General features: G+C 39.0%; 1 protein-coding gene across 16 annotated transcripts in view; it reads left to right on the top strand.

Moving 5' to 3' along the window:
* ncam1b (neural cell adhesion molecule 1b) overlaps window positions 1-21,495 on the top strand; it is an 87,639-nt gene that overhangs the window by 2,031 nt on the left and 64,113 nt on the right. The window lies entirely within an intron of this gene.

Genomic DNA, 21,495 nt, shown 5'->3' with positions numbered 1-21,495 from the left:
ATCCCTAATTTTTTTTCTTCTAAAGAATTGTTAGCAAGTATCTCCTGAATGAAGCATTTTGTGGCCTCAAAATATTGAGCAAGACATATCTTTGGCATGTTAGTAGTTTCTTGTTACTTATTCTCCATTATAAAGGCCCTAGGATTTCCGCGATCAAGGGATCGCGGACGGAATCGCGGAATTGGCCGATTAAAATGGAATATACTTTTTAATGCGGAATGTCGCTGCATTTTACATAATTACACTGAAATGCTGTTTTCGTGTGAAAGAGGAACGTATGTCTGGGGAAAACTGCACTGAGGGAAGCAAATCTGGGTGGCACAACAAGTCGCCGCTGCCCCCCTCCCCACAGACTGAGCTCTCCCGTCAATGTAAGCGTGGCGAAGCGGCTGCCCACGGCTCCGTCTTCGTCGGCGAAAAGACTGAGAAACTTGATATTAACCCCTCAGTACAGAGCCGAGCAGTTTCCCGAGCGACTTTTATCTGTCAGGTGAACTGTTGTTTTGCAAAGAAGCAGACCTAAGAAATCATAATTAAAGGTGTAGTGCGTGAGAGGTAGCCACCTGTCCAATTCATATTATCGGCATATAATACCAGAGTGACTGTAAACTGCTGCTAACAGAAGCTGCTGTTGGCTAGTTAGTAGGGGTGGGAATCTCTTGGCACCTCACGATTCAATTCGATTCCGATTCAGAGGTCAACGATTCGATTCTAAATCGATCCTCGATGTATCTTGATGCAGCAATTTTTTAATGTACATTTCCATGTATGATTTAGAAAAATAATAATAATTAAATCTGAGTTTGCTTATCACTTCCTACTTTTTTCTCAATGTGTGACTACTTGGTACTTTCAAAGCAAAGTATTTGTAATGATCCATACTTAATTTACTTCCAATATATTTAATTAATAAAACAAATGAAAGAAACGTGGCATGTCAACTGGAAGGTTACATTTGCTAACAAACATCCAGCTTTGCAAAGAACCAAAAGGAAAATAAAAGTGTGCCTGTAGCAGCATACATGTATATTAATACAGCTGCAGCTGGTCGACGGTCGATACAGGTGTTTGTATCACAGGTTGATCTGGAAGTCTCACACTTTGCCACAGCTGACTGACCTCACGCTGAGTTTGGGCTGTATGACAGTGTACAGTTTTCCCATCGACTGTTATTCAGCTTAATAACGATGTATAGGGCTGGGAACGATGGCTTTAAGTAACCATTTGAACGCATGGCGGAATGACAGAAATACCCGATAGTTAGTTACAGGTGTCGCAAGTTAACCTGGACGCTGCGCACTCAACGCCACAGCCAACAGCTAACAGCCAACAGCTAACAGCCAACAGCGGTCTCCACGCTGCTCTTGAGCCGCTCGGTGTGAACAAATGCCTCAGACTCTTCCACCCATGAGTTGTTTGTGAGTACAGACATTCACGACACATCCCATGTTTTTTGTTGTGTGCACGCCGTCAACTGTCCGGGCGCTGCACTTCCGAGTTCCGCCTCTTGCGTTCCGTCAACATTACGTTGTCAATTAACATGTAGAAAATCGATTTTTGACATTTGTGAATCGATTCAGAATCATCCACGTCCGAATCGCGATTCATCTAAGAATCAATTATTTTTCCCACCCCTACTAGTTAGCCCTCTTAGCTGACTCTGCCTGGGCTGGGAGCTCAGACGACAGGGGGAGGGTTGGTGTTTTCACTGCTAGCTGGTTAGTATGTTATTGACATAACATCACAAGTATAATTTCTCATTTTGTTGGTCATCTTTGCAAATTTTTTTAATATTTACAACTTACATTTTCAGAACAATTTTGGTATGCGAACAATTTTGGTATGCAAACAATTACTGAATCTGCCTGAGAGCTGACCATGTTTTTATTCAATAAAACCCAAATGAAACCCATAAAAACACAAAATGTACTACTGTATGAAGACATGATGAAGTCGAAATGTTTTTGATGCACTTTAATTCCCAAAAATTAAAGCGGAAAAAAAAAACGGAATTCCCAAAAATAAAAACGGAAAAAACGGAATTTAGGAAAAAATAAAACGGATTTTATAGGGCCCTATATTATCTACCGTTAACTAATTCAGTTCACTTCAACGTGGTTGTCATGAAAAAAATGTGCATGCAATGTGTAAACGAAAGGAGAGCTGCGTCTTCACCAAGACGGGGCATGTAGGGACATTTATTCTACAGAGAAACAGAGAAAAACAACATTGTACAAACCTCTACTGAATGAGGTAGTGTATGTCTGAGATGTAACAGAACTGTGCAAATGGTATTTAAACAAGTCCTTTTAGGCAGGTCTTGCCACTTGGCAGCCATCTTGGCAACGCCCCCGGGGAGTTATTTCAGGCTAAAGAGACCAGGCCCCTATCTGGGAAGAGAGCCGTAACTTTGCCTTTCAATGTACATGCATGTATAGAATCTCGAGTCAAATCTGATTTAAAAAAAAATGCCTAAAAAGGTCTGTTGCTTTCCCCAAATTAAGTCAAAATGTTTTTTTTTCCTATGCTTAGTGATGTGATGCTGTCAGCTCACCCCACCAGAGTACTTGAACAAATGCGAGTTTAATGTCTTAATGTTTTGATAACCTTCTAGGTAATCCTCTGCATTAGCGTGATATCCTCCTCTTCAGTGCTTATTAAAGTACGTCTGTGGCTGCTCTTCCATGCTTATTAGAAGTACATCTGTGACTGCCTCAGAATGGTTAAAACTGTTCTGAATTGTGTGCTCAGATCATGACTGGTTCCTGGTTTGACTGCTGTAAAGCAGACAATTGTCTTTTATGTGTGAAGGGATGGCATATGTGTCCTACAACTGCCATCTCTGGAAAAACAGACTTTTTCTATTCAGAATGCTTAAAGTGATTTGTCTCCTCTCTTATGATGTGTCCGTGGCTGTATCGGCCCAGCCAATGTAACTGCAAACATTTTAATTAGGAAGGCAAGTAGGGAATCTGGGGTGGCAAGCTTTCAAATGTACAATTTAAATGTACAATTATGTAAACTAGAAAGTGGACAATGTAGAGTTAACGATGATACAGTTAGATGAATATAACTGAGAAACGACTGCATGATTCCAGACCTTTATTAAATGGATCACTTTCTCACATGCACCATCACTGAAGCTAGGATAACCATGTTTGTTTTTATTCTGTTATTGATTCTACATTTTTAGTGTTTGCGATGTTCTGCATAAATGTCAGAAGTAGTACTTTTCTAAATGTCACGTTTGTAGGTGAAATTAAACCAAAGACATTTGTAATCTTTTCATAGATGATTATATGGAATAGTTGCAGCATTTTTGTCTGAAGTGAGATTGGGGAGGGATTAACCGTCTCTCTCTTCCCCTTTCCTCTCTGGCTCTGGCTGCATGCTCTATGGGCCTGTTGAGCCTCTTGACATAATTATTAATTGATCCTCCTCAAACTGATAACTGGAATGTGGGAGAATTTCAAGGCTGCATTTCTGACACAAAATGAAATATGGCCTCCAGAAATCAGATGAGAGAGCGAGAGCGAGAGAGAGAGACAGAGAGAGAGAGAGAGAGAGAGAGAGAGAGCAAACCAGCCAAGATAAGAGATGAGTTCCAAATGTCCTCAACCTGTGCGTTTGATGAATGAATTGCAACTCTGCATCCCTCCATATGCTCCCATGAACTACAAATTCTGGCTCTATAGTTTACAGTAGGATTGTTTCACTTAGCCAGTGTTACATCATCAGTCAGATCACGTGGTAGTGATGACGTAGCTCCATGCTGCTCCATTTACAAATCAAGATGGAAGCGTGGCTGCCTGCAGGCATAGCTGACTGCAGGCTGCCTTTCCAAAGCTCCAGACGTCTTAACGTCTGACTTAGCTTCTTGAGAATGGAATTCAACACTGCCAAAAGCAGTGGCTGGCAGTCCAGCATCTCCAACTTGAAAAAGCAATATTTTAGAATTCAGAATAGTGTGTGCACATTGTGTACTGCCAGCAGTCTTTCTTTGCGAGGTCCACCAAAATAGATTTCCCTCTCTTAAAAAAGAAACAGCAAGGCTTTTAAAATATTACAGCTCCTCTCCAGTCGCCTGCATGACCACAGCCAATCAGTTAGCACAAATACAAAACCCTATTAAGTGTAGAGACCTTTACAGTGTTTCCCTGCCCTAATGAGAGCAACAATGTCTTGGTTCAACATGGTCGGAGTAGAGTGGCTGCTTTGAAAATGCCTATGATTGAGGCTGCTTCTAATAGTTTATTCTTATTGGCAAATGGCAATTAATCTCTTAATTTTTTGTGATTACCCGATTCGATCATTTAGTCTCCTGAATTATTGAATTCTCTTTAACTTTGTCAATTTATTCAAAGTACTTTTCTTTTTCATCAATTAGCAGAATTTAAAACGATATAAACCACAGAAAAGCAAGCTGACAACAGCAAACGTTTGACATGTTTGCTTTTTAAATGACTCAATCAATTAACTGATTATCAAAATCATTATTTCAGTTCATCCTTTCAAAGCTACATATTATCATGGCTCGGTAAGCCATGAGGATGCTGAAGCTTTATCAGACCAGTAATGCAAAAATTGTTTCAGCCTTTGATTAAAACCGCCATAGAAAGCAGGTGTTTTGGTGTGGGGACAAGTAGTAATCTCTTTGCAAATCAGCAACGGTGATGGTACTGTCAAATGCATTTCCAGACTTCGACTTTGAGTGTTGAGAAGATCTCTGTGAAATCGCATTAAAGTCAGATAGACACCCGTTTGGAGAATGGGCCATAAGGGAGATCCAGCCAAAGCAGGCAATTGCCTAGTGTATCTTTTCACCTCCATTTTCTGTGATTTTTGTTTTGTCTTATCAAATAACTAAACCCGCCAAGAGCAGAGTATCTCCTGACAGGCCATCGCTAAGCTTTAGAGGATGTTTATTGAACCAGAATTCGTTTCAGAAAGAAGTTGATGATGGAAAAAGAAAACTGCTGGATGGAAGGCAATATCCGGGAAACGACTGTCAGCTGTGCATGTTTTAGGTATTGTATCTTTTCAGACTAGTGATTTCAACAAATTCAAATGTTATCTTAACCGTGAAACAGGCAGTGAAGTGTCCATTCTCTATAAATCAGACTGTCTACTTCCTCTTGCACATCATGAAAAAGATCTCGCAGAGCCTAAGGTTTCTTGCCCATTATTAGGGAGCAGAAGCAGGAAAAGGACTGTGATTTTGTTCCAGCTAGGACTACTTGACTCTTTAGTGATGGAGAATGGATCAGACAGATCCAGGTCTGAGAGAGTTGAGAGGAGATGCATTGCCCAAGGATGCTAAAAAGATGACATTACACTTGCACGTGACCCTGTGAAGCACTGTGGTAGGAGCATAAACATCCTTTCCTAAGGGTTTGCTTACAGAAGAGGCACAGACTGTGGGTTTAGTAATTGTATTTTTGGTGATTAGCCTCAGTAGTGGTAGTATCCTTATATTATTTCCTCTGAGATTTGAGTTTTTATATTCATAATTTATATTAATCAAGTTTAATTTGAGACTACAAAACCGCTTAGTAGCAGTGCTGAAAAGAGAAGCTTGGGAGAAGCTTGTTGCGTTTCTTGTGTAGTTACAGGAGCACTAAAAAACCCTGCTCCAAACACATTGCCTTTTAGCTAAAGAACTTCAAACCACAGTATGAACATGCTAAGATGTCAGAGCTATCAGGAAATTAGAACAGTGTGTCCTTGTCATTCATCAAATTAAAAGAAAACGAGGCCAGCACAGTGAGTGCAGGATCCCTGTGGACATGTAACCCTAGATTGGCAAACCTTTAGGCATTACATGTCTTTTCTCCTCTTTGAAGCGTTCCCTCTGTGCTACAAAAGGAGCCTATGACAGGATGTAGCAGACTTTGTCAAAGTATTAATTATATGCTAGGTACTGGAGAGACTGCTTGACACTCTGATTGTTCATATTAAGCACTCCAGTAATGCTTTAAGCAGGATATGGTGGAAACAGCAGCATTTATGTTTGGTAAAAAGATTTTGGAATTTGGTCTCTAGCTCAGGCTGCAATTTGCTCTTGGTGGTGGGAGGTGAAAACAACCTTGAGCCATTTCCACATGGCTGTTTTCTTTTTGATTTTCATTTTCCTTGACCAGTCACCTTCAGCCATGTTAATGCTTGGTGCACACTCCAAAATGTTTCATCTTTTCTCTCAAGGCTATTCACTTGCAAATAAAGACTGATTTCTCCTTTTTCTTAGGAACTGAAAGCATCTCTGGCTCTCTTTTGGCCCTTCTTATGTTTATTATTGTCTTATTTGGGAGACAAAGGGAAAGTCAGGACTGCTGTCACCCAAAATGCTCAATTCCCCTAATTTTCTACCCCCCCTCACCCCGCCCCTCAGAACAGAGTTACATGGGTAGCACTAAAACACTCCCCTCTTGAAATGAGGCAACCCTTTTAAAAGCTCATACTTCATCAGTTGTCATTGATGCATTTATGTTGGCTACCAGACCTTTTAACATTGGGCCATCCCCAGCTATGATGATATCACTTGTGTGACTGTGGGTATTCTGATAATTCAATTGTTCCATTTGCCAATTATTTGATGGATGGTTGCAATTCTTTCACAACGTCATCTCGATCAAGTCATCAGATAAAGAACTGTGTCATTATCACCAACTTTCTGTGATTTGTAGGCTAACATAAAGGAAATGATACTCCTTACCCTCGACTTGATTTGAAAAACCTCCATTTGCAGTATCCCTAACACTTTGTCTTACCCCTCTCTTGCAACAAGAATTAGGACACCCTACCTCTAGGCATAATTGTGCAAAACAGAAGCATAGGGCTAAGTGGAAGGGGAGAAGGGTCTACTGGGATTGGGCCTAACTCATCACAGCCTTGTCTATGACTCATGTAGCCCTTGAAAGAGGAAATGATCTTACAATAATATCACTGTGCATGCTGGACGGAACTCACTACTAATTTACACGAAACACAGATGAGTCTTCTCAAGGCAAACTCCTGAAAGCAAGCTTACAGTATGTCTGACTTTAGAAAATGAGTCCATGCCTTGCCTTACTGTAATAAAGCAATTTGCTGTTGGCTAGGATTTAGCTCTCAACTTCTTTTATGTAGTGTGAAGGGAAGCAGTGTGTGTGTGTTCTCATGCATCCATGCACATCATGGTGCATTCATTACTGAAACACTATAGGATACATCACCATGCAGGGAGCAGGGAAAATTTGGATCGCTATGCCGCAGGCTTTTCTTTTTATGCAGTCACCATAGTATGTCACCCTGTCTAACATTATAGTTCTTTACTGGCTTAGTCATTGCCTGGCAACTTAGAGATACCTATTTTCCACACAAAGTCATGACATGCATTACTATTAGTCTGAATAAAAATTCAATCATTAAAGCAGTGAAATTACACTCATTCAGCAAAAAAGCAGTTATTTTTAATCTGTAATTGGATCACACTAAGAAGGCACTATCTCCAGGGGAGCAATAGCAACTATAGCTGTTTTTGATCCATTCAACATGCAGGATCCACTTTGAAAAGATGTCAGTGATTTCTGCAGATAGGCTACACTTGGGTAGACTGCAGAAGTATTTTAACAGTCTCTCAGGTATAACCCATTTAAATTTTATACATGTGAAAAGATTTGTCTGATGTAATACAAAGCAGTGGAAGCATTTGATATGGAATCATACACTGATGATTATATACCATGCACACAAACTGCAAACTCTTAAGACTCTCTATTCATAGAAAATTTGACTACTCATGAAAATATAACTCATAATAATCACCTTATCATAAAAATACATTAGCCTACAACTACAGAGATCATTTAAGTGTCACATTATTCCCAAGTTGATCATATTTTATGGGTACATGTCTCAGTATTAGGATTTATAGAGGACTAGAAGGAAAAGAAAAATTTAGAAAGTGATATCACTGGGAATGGGAATTAACCTCATTTCATCCTCAGTCATGCAGATTAATCTAAAATTATGTAATAGCAATGTCCAAAGATAGAAAGAAACCTACATGGTAACATGGCACCTCTGTTAATTATGTAGCAAGCTCTGAATGCAAGTGCAAGGATCATTTTACATAGTGTGTTAAATATGAAATGTTGTGAAATGTTTTGACGGCTCTAGTTGCTGCAGTTAGCCCATCAGACAGTGAACAGTTTTTCTTAGCTTTTTTAACTATTGTCTTAATATAAGACTAACATAATCATCTGCTTTTCATTACATGCATTATACAAGAGCTGTAATGGTTGTTTTTTGAATAGCTGTGAACTTTTAATATGTTGATAATTGTTTAATCAGTTTGAGTAATTTTTCAAGAAATTCTCTGATTGTAGCCCTCCAAATGTGCAGATTCTCTGGTTTCTTTACTCCTCTAGGACAGTAAACTGGTTATTGTTGGTTTGTGGCCAAAATGAGACATTTCAGGATGTCAGCTTGGGCTTTGGGAAACAATGATTGACATTTTTCACAATTTTCTGACATTTTATAGACCAAACATCCAACCAATTATTCAAGAAAATAATCAAAAGATCAATCAATGAAAGTAATCGTTAGTTGCAGCCCTACATTCAACCAGGGTGATGATTAAGACGAGGGGCAATCTGATATTTTACCGTCTACTTTGACCTTTTGTATCTGGACAGCACATAGAGGCCTTTGGTGATTGATCCCAATACATAATGAATGAGTAATGCTGAGGACATTAGGCTATACCATCTCCTCCCTTTGCAGTACCTGGAGAAATATTGTGCTTGTTGATAGAACTGTAACAGATGGCATATCGACATTAATATTTTTTACATGTCTCTTTTTCCCCTTTTTTGCCAGCCAGTTCCCTTCAGACCGAGGTGTATTTAACTGCTAATTGGAACATCTTCAGTCATGTATTTCCCTCTAATACACATGAAGTCACGACAACCTTTTTTTCTTTTTTTTTCTTTTCGACAGAGAGTAGCTTCCCTGGGAGGGTGTAACACACGGACAGATTCACACTACCACAGACCACATCTCTTTTCACACAGCTCAACCAATCAGATGTGACCACTGAAGCCTGGATGTGGAAGGAATTTGGAGAAGCTATAAATGATAATTTGAAGGTGTTTTCATTGAGGGCACTGGATTGCTAACATTAACAGGCAATTTCATCGAGAGTTAAACGCAGCACTTAGCAGGATTCTTGAACCAAGCAGACACACCCACTGGACGGGAGGTGCAGCCGGAGGATTGGAGGGGATTAGAGTCCATCTCTGAGGCAGAGGTCACTGGAGTACTACAGTTAACTCCTCAGTGGTAGAGTGCTGGTGATGGACAAGAGTTGTTCTGAAAGGCTGAAGGCTGTTTGGATAGTGCCTGGCTAGGTTACGGTGCGCTTGGACTGTCATACCACCACGTCCCCATTTCTGGGGTGTTTGCCAACTACTGTGTAATGGCACGATTTAGTCCCTCTTGAAACCCTAAACTAAGCTTCGGGGAATTAACTCTGGCCTATGGTTAAACCTCAGATTCACCTTTGTGTGGAACAGTTGGCCAGCTTTTAACCCAAGGCCGGATTATTGAGGGAAAGGCCTTTATAACACAGCATTTCCAGTGTAATAGAGGGTGTAGGGAAGTAATTAATTCCCTGTAACCTCAAACTCTGATTGTATTATTGGCACAAACTCAAGCACAGTAAGTGTTGGAATTGGATTTCTGACAAGGGTTGACTTGTCACCTTTACTGTGGATGATACTTACTGACAGGATATGAAAGCACCACGTTTGGTGATGCTGACATGATACAAGTTTGGCGTCACTGCACTCAACAGTTTACTGGTTAGCCCTCACCTTGGTTACAAGCTTTGGATACTGATACAAAGATAAAGGTTCGCTGCAAGGTGTCTGCCTCACACTGTTTGATAGTGTGACCTAATAACAAGGTGCCTCAGTGGTTGGCACTGCTGCCTCACAGCATGAAGGTCTTGAGTTTGATTCATGGCTGTGACGGCCATTCTGTGTGGCGTTTGCATGTATAATTTTTCCTCCAGGTGCTTGTTTCTTTCCACCATCAACATGGCATATTGGGCAAGTCCCTGAGGGATAGGTTTAATGGATAGTTGCAGAGCTTCACTACGTATGACAATTAAAGATTGATTGTATATGACAAATAAAGATTCTTCTTCTGTGATAGGGTGTCTTAGCTTTGATCGACAGATCTCCCACGCTCTGCACAGCATGACTAACACACTTCAGTTCCAAATTTGTTACCCAATTTGGCTACAGTAACTGACAGATGTGACAGTGAAGTAGAAACTCACACATCATAAGGCCCAACTTAATAAATATTCTGAAGTATAGGGTTCGACTCAGACTTGTTCAACAAACACAGCTGTGTTTTTTTTGCAGGTGGAAAGCTGGGGAATCTCCTTTTGGTTGGTGAGGAGGGATACTGTAAACCTTCCATAATTCCATGCTCTACACATGCACATCATTGCACATTTCTGTCTGCAGCTCTATACAGCCAAATGCTATGGTTACACTCAATGGCATAGGAAATTGGACTTTCCAAAATCCTAAGAAACTAAATGGGGAACATTTTTGAATATTATTTTGAAAATAAAATACTTAACATGACATAAAAAAAAAGTTCAAGGAGGCTGAGAACCAAAAACCAGGTGAAATTCCTCATATTTCTCTTCTATATGTGCAAGCCTCCATGCACTTATTTTTGGCTGACTGAACAGATGACTCTCATAAATTATCGAGTGTTTGTCCAGTGCCCTCGGTGACTGCACCAAACCAAAAGAGAAAGCTTGGAGACTGCAAGGTGTGTCTTGTTCTATCCATCATAGAGTTTCAATGCTGTGAGCAGAATAGGCTCTGATCACTACAAAATTCTGATTATGTTAAAAGGTTTTTATTTATTACAGGCCTGAATCTCTTGAAATTATGTAAATTGTTGTGAAACATGACTTTTGACATTAAAGTAATATTTCAACCTTTCTGAAGTATTGTAAAAACAAAAAAAGGAAAAGACAATTAAAAGGTTCATTACGTTTCTGATTATGATTATAGAATTATAGAATCTCTAGATATCATGAACCTAATCTGCATGAACCCAATCTGCTCCATACAGATAAAGTCATTATGTGCAAGCGCAATATTAATCTACAAGATAATATGAAAAATTCCATAAATAATTGATTATCCAGGTCTTAAATCTGAGATGTACAGACAACCAATTGTTACAGTGTCTTTGACTCACCCCTTCTCACTATTTAGAGGAAGTATTGCTATTGATACTGGCACTGACATCAATACTGCCCTTTGAGTACTAAAATCTTAATGACATTCATTCCTGGTTAGCAAGTGTGCAATGGAGAGTGAAAAGATAAAATGAGATGAAGGACAAGAGAGGACATGCAAGGTTAATTCAAAATGGTTGTATTTTAAGCTCAATGTAGCACTTTGTCAAACCAGGAATTTCATTGGTTTTCTTGAAAGGAGCAGATTGAAAATGCAATATCCAAACAAAACTTTGCATAGAATACAAATCTTTGAATCTTTACTTTTTGTGCACGCTGTGTGTTTGGCATCTTGTCTGTCTTGGTCTTTTTTACCATGTCACTCACGCTCCTCCCCAAAGGATCTCCTCTCAGTATGACACACAGACTTCCACTGCCTCAAAGCAGTCTTGCAGTCTTTGCCAGGAGAAGCCGGATGTGTCATGAACCCCATTGTGCATCTTTTCCATGGATGTCATAGAGCGCAAAGGCAGATGACAGGCCCCTCTGAAGCAAATGAAACTATGAAATTCACATAACCGGTCATAGTGACTGGGCCAATATAAGGATATGAGGGATACACCAATTTACTGGCCAAACATTGGTATTAGGTGATGTTTGCCTTGTTAACCACTGTTGGTAAATAAAATGAAACTCTCCGGTAGTGGTGACCGATGATTGTCTGTTCTATTGCATCCACTTTGTGCTGACACATTCATGAGCTACCAGCTCTCGACATTCCTGTCGACATTCACTTAGTAAGTCTGTGTAAGTACTGAAAAATTCTTCACATTGAGAAGGTAGTTGAATAGCAGGGTTACAAACATTTGAAGCAGTTACTTAAAAAAAATGTGAAGACAGGTTTTGTTTGAGAATTTTGTATGATGGAATTTTTGCTCTTTTCATCCCTAAGAGACAGGATATGTATGTTCCTCAAAAATGTTTAAAATCAAATCATAGCATAATGAATAGAAGAATCCCCACTGAGAACCACTGCGATCACTTTTATTGTTACTTTGATCAGCAGTAGTATTTACTCAAAGCTACAAAGCTGTAAATTTGAAGTACATTCATGTTTAATGTGTTTCGCCAAAATGCTCACATCGGGTAAGCTGGTATGTATGATTTACTGGCAGGCTTTCTAAGTGCTTCCACCATTTTCCTTGCAGATTTTTTATGGTATCCAGTCATTTCAATGCTAAAGTTATTTCAAAGCATGACAAAAGTTTTGTAAAACACATTTTGTAAGCATTACTGCCATTCTTTATTAAAGGAACATCATCATTATAATAATACTAATAATGATAATAATGATAATAATAATAATAATAATAATAATAATAATAATAATGATGATGATGATGATAACAATTATTATTATTATTATTATTGTTATTATTGTTATTATTGTTATTATTGTTATTATTGTTATTATTATTATTATTATTATTATTATAATAAACATAAGTATATTGCTCTTTGATCTATAAAGATAAGGGACTGTACACCATGAATGTTATTCTCAATGGCATACTGGTGACTTACATACATACTCCCACTGGAGATTGCTTCACAACAACCACCATGAGTGGGGAGAGGGGATGTGCCTGCAAAAGGGCTGTACTCTGCTTTTTGACAGCACATGGCTGCTCTCTCTGCCTGAGTGGCTACAGTAACACGCAGTTAAAACACATTTAGACTGAACAGGGTCAGTGCGCAGATTCACTTGTGGATGGAAGCCACCATGCTGGAGCTTTAGAGACATTTGACATCAGCTGTTGTGGCACTCAAATTATTTGTCTGTCGTACTGCGCCATATTGTTAAATGTTTTCCCACAGTGTTTCTTGTATATTGATACAGTGGGGAGGCTGAATTAGATGTATAAGATATCCAGATATGTCAGTTTTTGCATGAGACTGACTTTCTGTGTAATGTTGCAATGCTTTAACAACAGGATTTTGATTCCTATCCACCAGACTCCATTTCCTCTATATTTGCTTTCCTTTTGATTTTTTTTAGACACGCCTTTACATTCATGGGAGTATGTCTTTTGTTTTGGGGGGAGGGGCTGTCACTTCTTCCATGAATTTGAAATCACAACAAAACCCTATACTAATTCATCACAACCATCTTTTTAAGTGTCTGGATTAATGGTTGTAGTCTTGGCTCTCTGGAGAGTCTTAGCCCTGAGCAGTAAAGTAGCCATCTCTTTGGAGGCTTCCCCCGACCCAGTGTCTATTTTTATGACATTGCTCGCTAGTGTCCTCATAGCATTTTCATAGCAAACAACATCACTTTACTATCGCAACTTACTGATCGGGTATTCGATTGCTCAAGCAAGACTTCATTTTAATTTTGAAGAGGTCACTTTAGTTCGCAAATGAGCTTTTTGCCCCAAGGTTCGAGCAAGTGTCTGACTTTTGAATAGTAACAGCTCTACTTGGTATTCCTTTAAATCCTTTTGATTTTGTATATGTATTCCAATCTTTTTGTCAAATGTGAAGTCTAGTTTTTAAATAAATGTTGCGAGTGGATATGTAAATCTACTGTATGTGTCTAAGGGAATGCCTTCTTAGACCTAAGATTTTTGTTTCTGTGTTGATTTATCTAGTCATTTGAGGACAATACACCACTCAAGAAGTATACCATCATATAGTAAGCATTTTAAAAATCCCAACATTATGATGTGTTGTGCACAATATGCAACCCTGTTTTCAAGCTAATTTTCTCATTGAACTTAATTAGAAAATTAGCTCGGAGGAATGTACTGCTTAAATTCTTTTGCAACATGAGACATCATGATTGGAGGGGCCCCATCTTGGAGCTGCTGTATTGCCTTCAGTTTTGAATATTTATTTACGTATTGGGTGACATGCTTACCCACAATGGCAGTATGCTGTGCGCTGAGGCAACTATGGTTAGTCTGCTCGCATCTCAAAGAGCTCTTGATCAAATAACCAGAGGAGAGATGCTACTCTAAACAAGTGGCAGGAGTAAAGAGGTGAAATGCATGCTGTGTTTACTTACATTGAATACATGGACTACAGTGTTTTAAGGGAATATGTTTATATGCACCTTTGATTGTCTGGGATTGTGAGTCTTTGTTGCTATCAGTAGACTAATACCAGCAGATTACCATCCACATACAGAATGGGAAGAATGAAAAAAGTGTAGGCACTGGCTATGCGAGTTGAAGTACTAACAAGTGTAGTGTAGTGCAGTGTAGTGCTCCTGAAGGATACTTCACAAATGGATGTGATGGCTTGATCTAATATGAATCCTTTTAGGGCCAGTGTTATACATGCATTTTGTGTTAATATATGATTGTAGGAAGATGTTAATGCCATGCTCTCATATCAAGGTCAAAGCACATTTTTCATGTAAACCGATTCTGAATTTTCTTTGACTTGGTCGATCTTGCTTATAGCAGAAGTTCCTGTGTCCCTCTGAGAAATCATATATTAATCATGTAGAGGGAACTAAAAGGGTAACTGATGAAACTAATACATTTGTGATTTTAAAAATGTCAGCTGTCATGTTACTGGAAAAGAAGCCATAGTAATATCGAGATAAAAAACTAGAATTGAAGAGCCAGACATTCAGCCTGTGTTTAAGAAATGTTTTAAGACAGACCAGTATGCAATCATACTGTGATTTACATATTGTGATTACTATTATGGATAGTGCAATAGGGATATGAGTCACCATTAAAGGGATATTCCGGTGTAAGTTTAATCCATGGTCTAAATCACTTGAAACTGTGTTAGACTCCCTCTCGATAGATCAAGTTAGCAGACCACTAATTTACGGAGTTTTATCAAACTCAGAAACGACCGTACGACAACAATACACTGCAGTAAATGGATCCAAATATAAACCGCCACCAAAAAGCCACAAATAATGCTCAGAACAGCACCAAACTTCAGCAACAGTACAAATAGGGTCTCAGCACATAGTCTGGGGCATCTAACCTCCGCTAGCTTAGCTGGATTTCTATCGGGAAGCTAAAAACAGACTTCAACTCTCCTCCATCAGCTTCCGGGTCGGGGAAGTCCGACGCAACGATTACCGAGTGCGGTTAGAAATGCTCAATTCTGTTCTTTTCCCTGACCGCTCTTGATAATAACTGTTATAAACTGGCAGGTAAGACACATATGAACTTTGATTGCTTTTCCATGTAGTCATAATCATACATTTTCATCCATGATCTGCGGAACTCTACTGCAATCGGTAATCGAGTCGTCGGGACTTCCCGTCAGCAGGAAGCTGCTGCAGAAGAGTGGTAAATTTTGTCAGCTTTTCAGTAGAAATCCAGCTAAGCTAGCGGGGGTTAGATGCCCCGGACTATGTGCTGAGACCCTATTTGTACTGTTGCTGAAGTTTGGTGCTGTTCTGAGCATCATTTGTGGCTTTTTGATGGCGGTTTATATTTGGATCCATTTACTGCAGTGTATTGTTGCCAGCGGTCGTTTCTGAGGTTGATAAAACTCCGTAAATTAGCAGTCTGCTAACTTGATCTATCGAGAGGGAGTCTAACACAGTTTAATGGTGTGTTAGACCATGGATTAAACTTAGACCGGAATATCCCTTTAAGTGGGAATGGTAATTTTTTTAATCTAATTTTCACTTTAATAATTTATTAAAAGATGGATGGTGTGACTGTTACTGGGGTCTGTACCAAACAACCCTGTTCCCTTACATCGGGAGAATATGATTTGCAGACTGAGGCATCTATGTAACACCATAATGCTTCATTCATTTATTCATTCGCCATATTGCGTATTGAGTTCATTCTCCCATTTAAAAATGACTTGACTTGGCTCTCTCTTAAATGGACTCTCTCAGATGACTTGAATTTCTTCTTCTGAATTCCCCAGGTATTTTGTTATGCTCCTGACAAATTTATTCCAGTAGTGGAGCTCCCAGGATTTGTAGCAGAACATTAAACGAACTGCAGCTCAAACGTGCAGCGTATACAGCCTTGGATCTACCTCAGACTGAATTTAATGAATTTGAAGGCAGATGAATTCGTAGTAATAAGCTGGCTTGACTGTCTCTTATTATCTGAAGGTCAAAGAAATGAGATCCAGCAGTAATCATCAATAAAAAAAAAAAAAGAAAACCACTGAAGGTAAATATGACCCTCCTTGAATCCATGTATGTCCACTGGTAATGAGATTAGTCCCCGTCACTTAACTGAAACTGGCACGTCCTATTACATGTATAATGAGCAGCAATAAAATCCGAAAAATGGCATTACCCCTTTCTAATTCATTACAGCCGTGTTTTAAAGTGCCTGGATTAATGGCGATAGTCTTGGCTCTCCGTAGATGTCTCCGGAGAATCTTAGCCCTGAGGAATAGAGTAGCCAACTCTCTGGAGGCTAGCCCCGACCCAGTGTCTATTTTTAAAGTCCAGCCGCTGATTGGCCAACAAGGTGTGTGTGTGTGGAGGCTCATGTTGTGTCATAAGGTGCCTGTGTGCCATCTGTCGCTCTCAGTGGAGCCGTTGTGAGGACAGACCACGCCTAGTCAGTCTGTCTCAGAGAATGCAAAACACAACCTTGGGCTTTCCGTGCTCTTTTGTACTGACAGCTATATTAAGAACACAAGGGGGATGTAAGTCCCAGCTTTCTAATAAGTGCTTTTAAATGAAAGTCTTTTGCTGCTGAAAAGGTCTGCTTTTGTTGTCCATTCATGTAGATCACTTTATGTGGTGCGATGGAGTGCATTGGATTTTAATGCTTTAATTTTCTTGAATGTGCAATGGATCTGTAGGGAAAGGACAAGCTGATATTAATCATATAAACAGTAAACATGAACAGATTTGCCTAGCAGGTGTAGTAACAGGTTGTTCATGAGTCATTGATTGTCTAGTCAGTATCAATTGGTTGACTCACCCGGAGTGCTAAATCACAGTGAATCACAGTATTTGCGTTGACTGAAAGATAACACACAACACCATACTTCTTAAGGTGGACTGACCTCAACCGCCCTCCTGCTTAAACCTTATCCCCCTCAAGCTCCAAGTCCAGCGACCCACCTGCTTACCCACCTGTCGATGCATGTTGGAAAGGCTTTGTATCTTACGTAGTATAAAGCCTTTTGTGGCTCCAGAGAAGGCTGCATGCAATCTGATAATTCCCTCATGTGATATCACTCAGTGGCTAAGTTACAGGGTGGGTAATATAGGCACAAGGTCCTGAAAAGCAGTCCGCTGGTCTACTTTGCTCCACTACAGCACCGTTGTATTCATTATGGACAGTTTAACAACAAATGATCGAAGATATATCCTTTATTTATTCCTTGCACTTTTCTTCCTTTTCAAAACCTGATGCCTACATTTCCCACAATGCAATTTTGCCACTGAATAGCATCACTGGAGGCAATTTATCAGCCACAAAAAGACATTGTATTACCTTTTTTTTTTTTTTTTTACGTAAATTGTAGTAATCTCAATAACATGTAAAGAGACCTGTGTAAAATTGTTGGAGTCACTCTTTAAAGGTCCAATTTGTAAGGTAGTTGATTTGTTAAGTCTCATTACCAACTCGTCAAATACTGACGCAACCATCTTACAAATTGGACCTTTAGAGGCTAATTCTCATGAATGTTTTTCACAAATGTCAATCTAAATATGACAACTTTATAATTGATATGCTCCTCACAGCTGAACCAGCGTGAGTTTGTCTCAAAAGCTTGACTAATTTTACCCATCCTTTTCTAGCCTGTCAGAAGCATCTCCAATTAGTCAACAACAACTGGAAAAATTGTTGAAGAGCTCAGCGCTGTTGCTTAAGAATGCAAATGGCCTGCTGTTATGGCTTAGCACAATTAGATGTGGCATGGATTAATGAGGGACATCAGGGATGGCCTTGAATAACAGGAACATGCTACCAGAGTACCAAGCATGCCCTTGTCTGGAGGGCTAGAGAGGCTTTTGCCGACCATCAAAGAAATCTGACAACCTTTTTTGCTGTAAGTGTAAGTCGGAGAGGTCAATTTAGAGCCTGAACCCTGAGCACCAATATGTTAAGCAATATGCTTTAAAATTATCTGTTTAGAATAGAGATAACATTTTTTATCTAACGTCTTTAAGTTTATTTCAGGCAGGTCATTAAATCAGCTGCTCATTAAATCAGCCACACAACATTTAGTTTCTGCCACTAGAGGTCTCTCAATCAAAACAAAACAAAAGAAGTAGTGTAGGATCGTGAAAAGTGCTTGCTTCATGTTAATCAACCAAACCACTGCAAATGAAAATCTATATGACTCAGACAGAAATCGTCAAAGACGAGGTAATGTTTAAATGTTTAAAGTGTTTTTCACGTTATCTTTAGTCATCTTTGCTGACTTGCTCAGTCACTGTTTGACTCTCTCAGAAGTTATAGTGTCAGGCTCCCAAATTAAACGTGCTGTAACCTTGAATGAAATGAAGTCTCTCTGGGTTTATACATTGTTGTAACATCCAGGACAATGAGAGACCATAATTTTAAAATATATTACACAGGACAGCTATTTTTTTAGACATTTCAGTGCAGAAATGTTACAGGTTATAGCACGTTCTTTACGTGAATGTGGTTAGCACAGCTGTCTAAGTTAACAATGTGGAGTTTTTTAAATGTTCTCTTTGATTTCCACCGGGTGTTCTGGTTTCCAACCCCAAAGACATGCACATTAGTTATTCTTATACTCCCGCTATTGCCCATGACCAAGGCACTGGCCTCAGAACTGTGGTTCATCCCCAGGCACTGCATTGTGGCTACCCCATGGTCCTAAATAGTCAGGATGGGTAACATTGAAGGGACACGTTTCCCCAAAGGGACTTATAAAGTGTAACTAATTTTGAATAGGATAAAACAAATGAGCATCTTAGTGAAGCACAGATGACTCTTGTGTTACCATCAAAGGGTTTTATTCTGATAAACTGGCATGGATTTTCCAGCAGGGAGATGCACTGCACGTACATATCTGAAAGATGAATTGAAGTGAAGGCATTTAATGATGCCAGTTGTCTGGTTAGTTAGATAGAAAGAGATACAATGCATATAGATTCACCAAGAGGCAGACACTGCCTTGTGCCAGCAGAAATGCAGCCTATTCCTCAGTCTGTGAGGTCACATTAGTGGGTTATTCTTTGCGGGAAGCTGGCCACTTGTGTAATCAGCACTGAGTTATTATTTGGCTGTTTTGAAATTGCAATTGATTAAAACAGTCGAGTCAAAACACAGCTGAGGCTGTTGTTTGCTTCACTTTCTAACTTTAAATTAATCTACAAAACAAGAAAACATTTTACATCTCTAACAGAAAAGCCTGATGGTTTAATTTTGTCCTCTTGAGCTATTTGATATCAATACTAATGAGCACCAAAAAATGTTTAAATATTCACCATCATTAAATACAAGTTAAATGTCATGTTTGGTAAGTGCATTGATCATGGATAGGAAGTTAGTTCTTACAGAACTTTTCAGACTGCAGGTAACAGTATTGCTGTTTCTATTGTTTTATAACTGTCTGCTTGATAAGACTGAGCTGTAACACCTACCTACTCATTTTCAGTGCTGCATATTCTGTATTAAGTCAGAAAGGTTGTGAAAAATTCAGTAAAGAGATGCGTAGGCATGAGATGATGTGAAAATTTCATGTCACGAATAACCAGGACAAAATAATTGCAATTCTTTATATTATCTCAGTAATCATAAGACGTTGCTAAGTTTTCTTTAAATGTCAACACAATATACTTAAATCACTTGAGATGGAAGCGCAAACTGGAGGTTTTCTGGGGGATACCATGGCTGCTGTCAGCAAGTTTAGGATTTTGTAATTAGAGAAAAGATGCCAGCTACATCCTTGTAACATTCAAAATGATATATATATATATATATATATATATATATATATATATATATATATATATATATATATATATATATATATATATATATATATATATATATATATATATATATATATATATATGATTGTATCAAGCAACTTTTTCAAATCATTTATGTTAGGATGTTCACAATTATCCCGATAAAGGAAATTCACCATGATCAACTATTGTTTTTTTTTTTACTGTGATAACCCAGAATATCTTATATTGTCCCATCCCTAGAGATGAGCAGATGGAGGCTTTGATTTCCAACTTGGTTACATAATTCGACAATATGGATTCCACAGTGAGGAAGGGTTCCCACAGTTGTGGGTGTTACCAGTTACACAGAACATTTCACAAGAAAGGAAGGTCAATATCTGTACAGCACTGTATGGGATTATTTCTAATGCAATCCAATTTCTTCTCATTAAAAGTATGTAACTGTCAAAAAACAAATCGACTGTTATCATGAAATAGTCACAGAAAGTTCAATGTGTATCTCAGTGAGTTTCACACTTGCCACAATGTCAACAAAACAACGTCTATAGAAAAAAACAATGGTCGTTTTCACCTTGCTTGACAGCGGACCAGTTTGAAATATTGCACACAGTAATAGGACAAGACAGATCAGCCACAATGGGCTGCAGGTGACAGGCTGCACAACTCCAACTTTTCAGTGACCAACTCTTTTTTCCTAATCAATGATATCAGCTTCAAGCCGATTAGTATTGGTTTTAAGGCCCTAATTCAGTGTATTTTGGCATTTTTCCAATGGTAATGGATTGCGTCTGACAATTGACCACACCCCCATTGTCTTAGATGGAACGTTTACTGTTAAACAGGAAGCATCTCTGGCTGGAGTTGGGCTTTTCCGAAATAATGTCAAGTAGGGGCTTTTGCTTTTTTGCTAAATAAATCTCCTATCGTCTTGTTGATGGACTATTACTCACTGCATAATAAGTGAAATGTGACTCCCGCTACTCTGTGATGTGAAGCTGATGTACAGAGAATTGTAGCATCTGCGGTCTGACTAAGTATTAATGACCAAAAAACAAGATGAGAGTGGTGATCGTGGGAAAGTAATGTAATCAATATATGCCCAGACACCATGCAACACCAGTAAAATGGACTACCACAGCAAGCATATTCGACAGTAGATCTTTTTGTTTTACTGGCTGTTTGTATGCGGCTATCTTTAAACCAGTGTTAGGCTGCTAAACCATTTGGTCAGATGGGAAATAACAGTTTAGCAGTTTCTTGTACAGCCAGAATTAGAGACAGCTAATCAGAAGCCTGTTTGATGCACAGCCACTGTTTTGCTTTGATT

Source organism: Sparus aurata, chromosome 2, assembly GCF_900880675.1.
Source record: "Sparus aurata chromosome 2, fSpaAur1.1, whole genome shotgun sequence".
NCBI classification, from domain to species: domain Eukaryota; kingdom Metazoa; phylum Chordata; class Actinopteri; order Spariformes; family Sparidae; genus Sparus; species Sparus aurata.
Note: the sequence above shows the minus strand (reverse complement) of the source record. Positions and strands in the feature narration are given on the sequence as shown.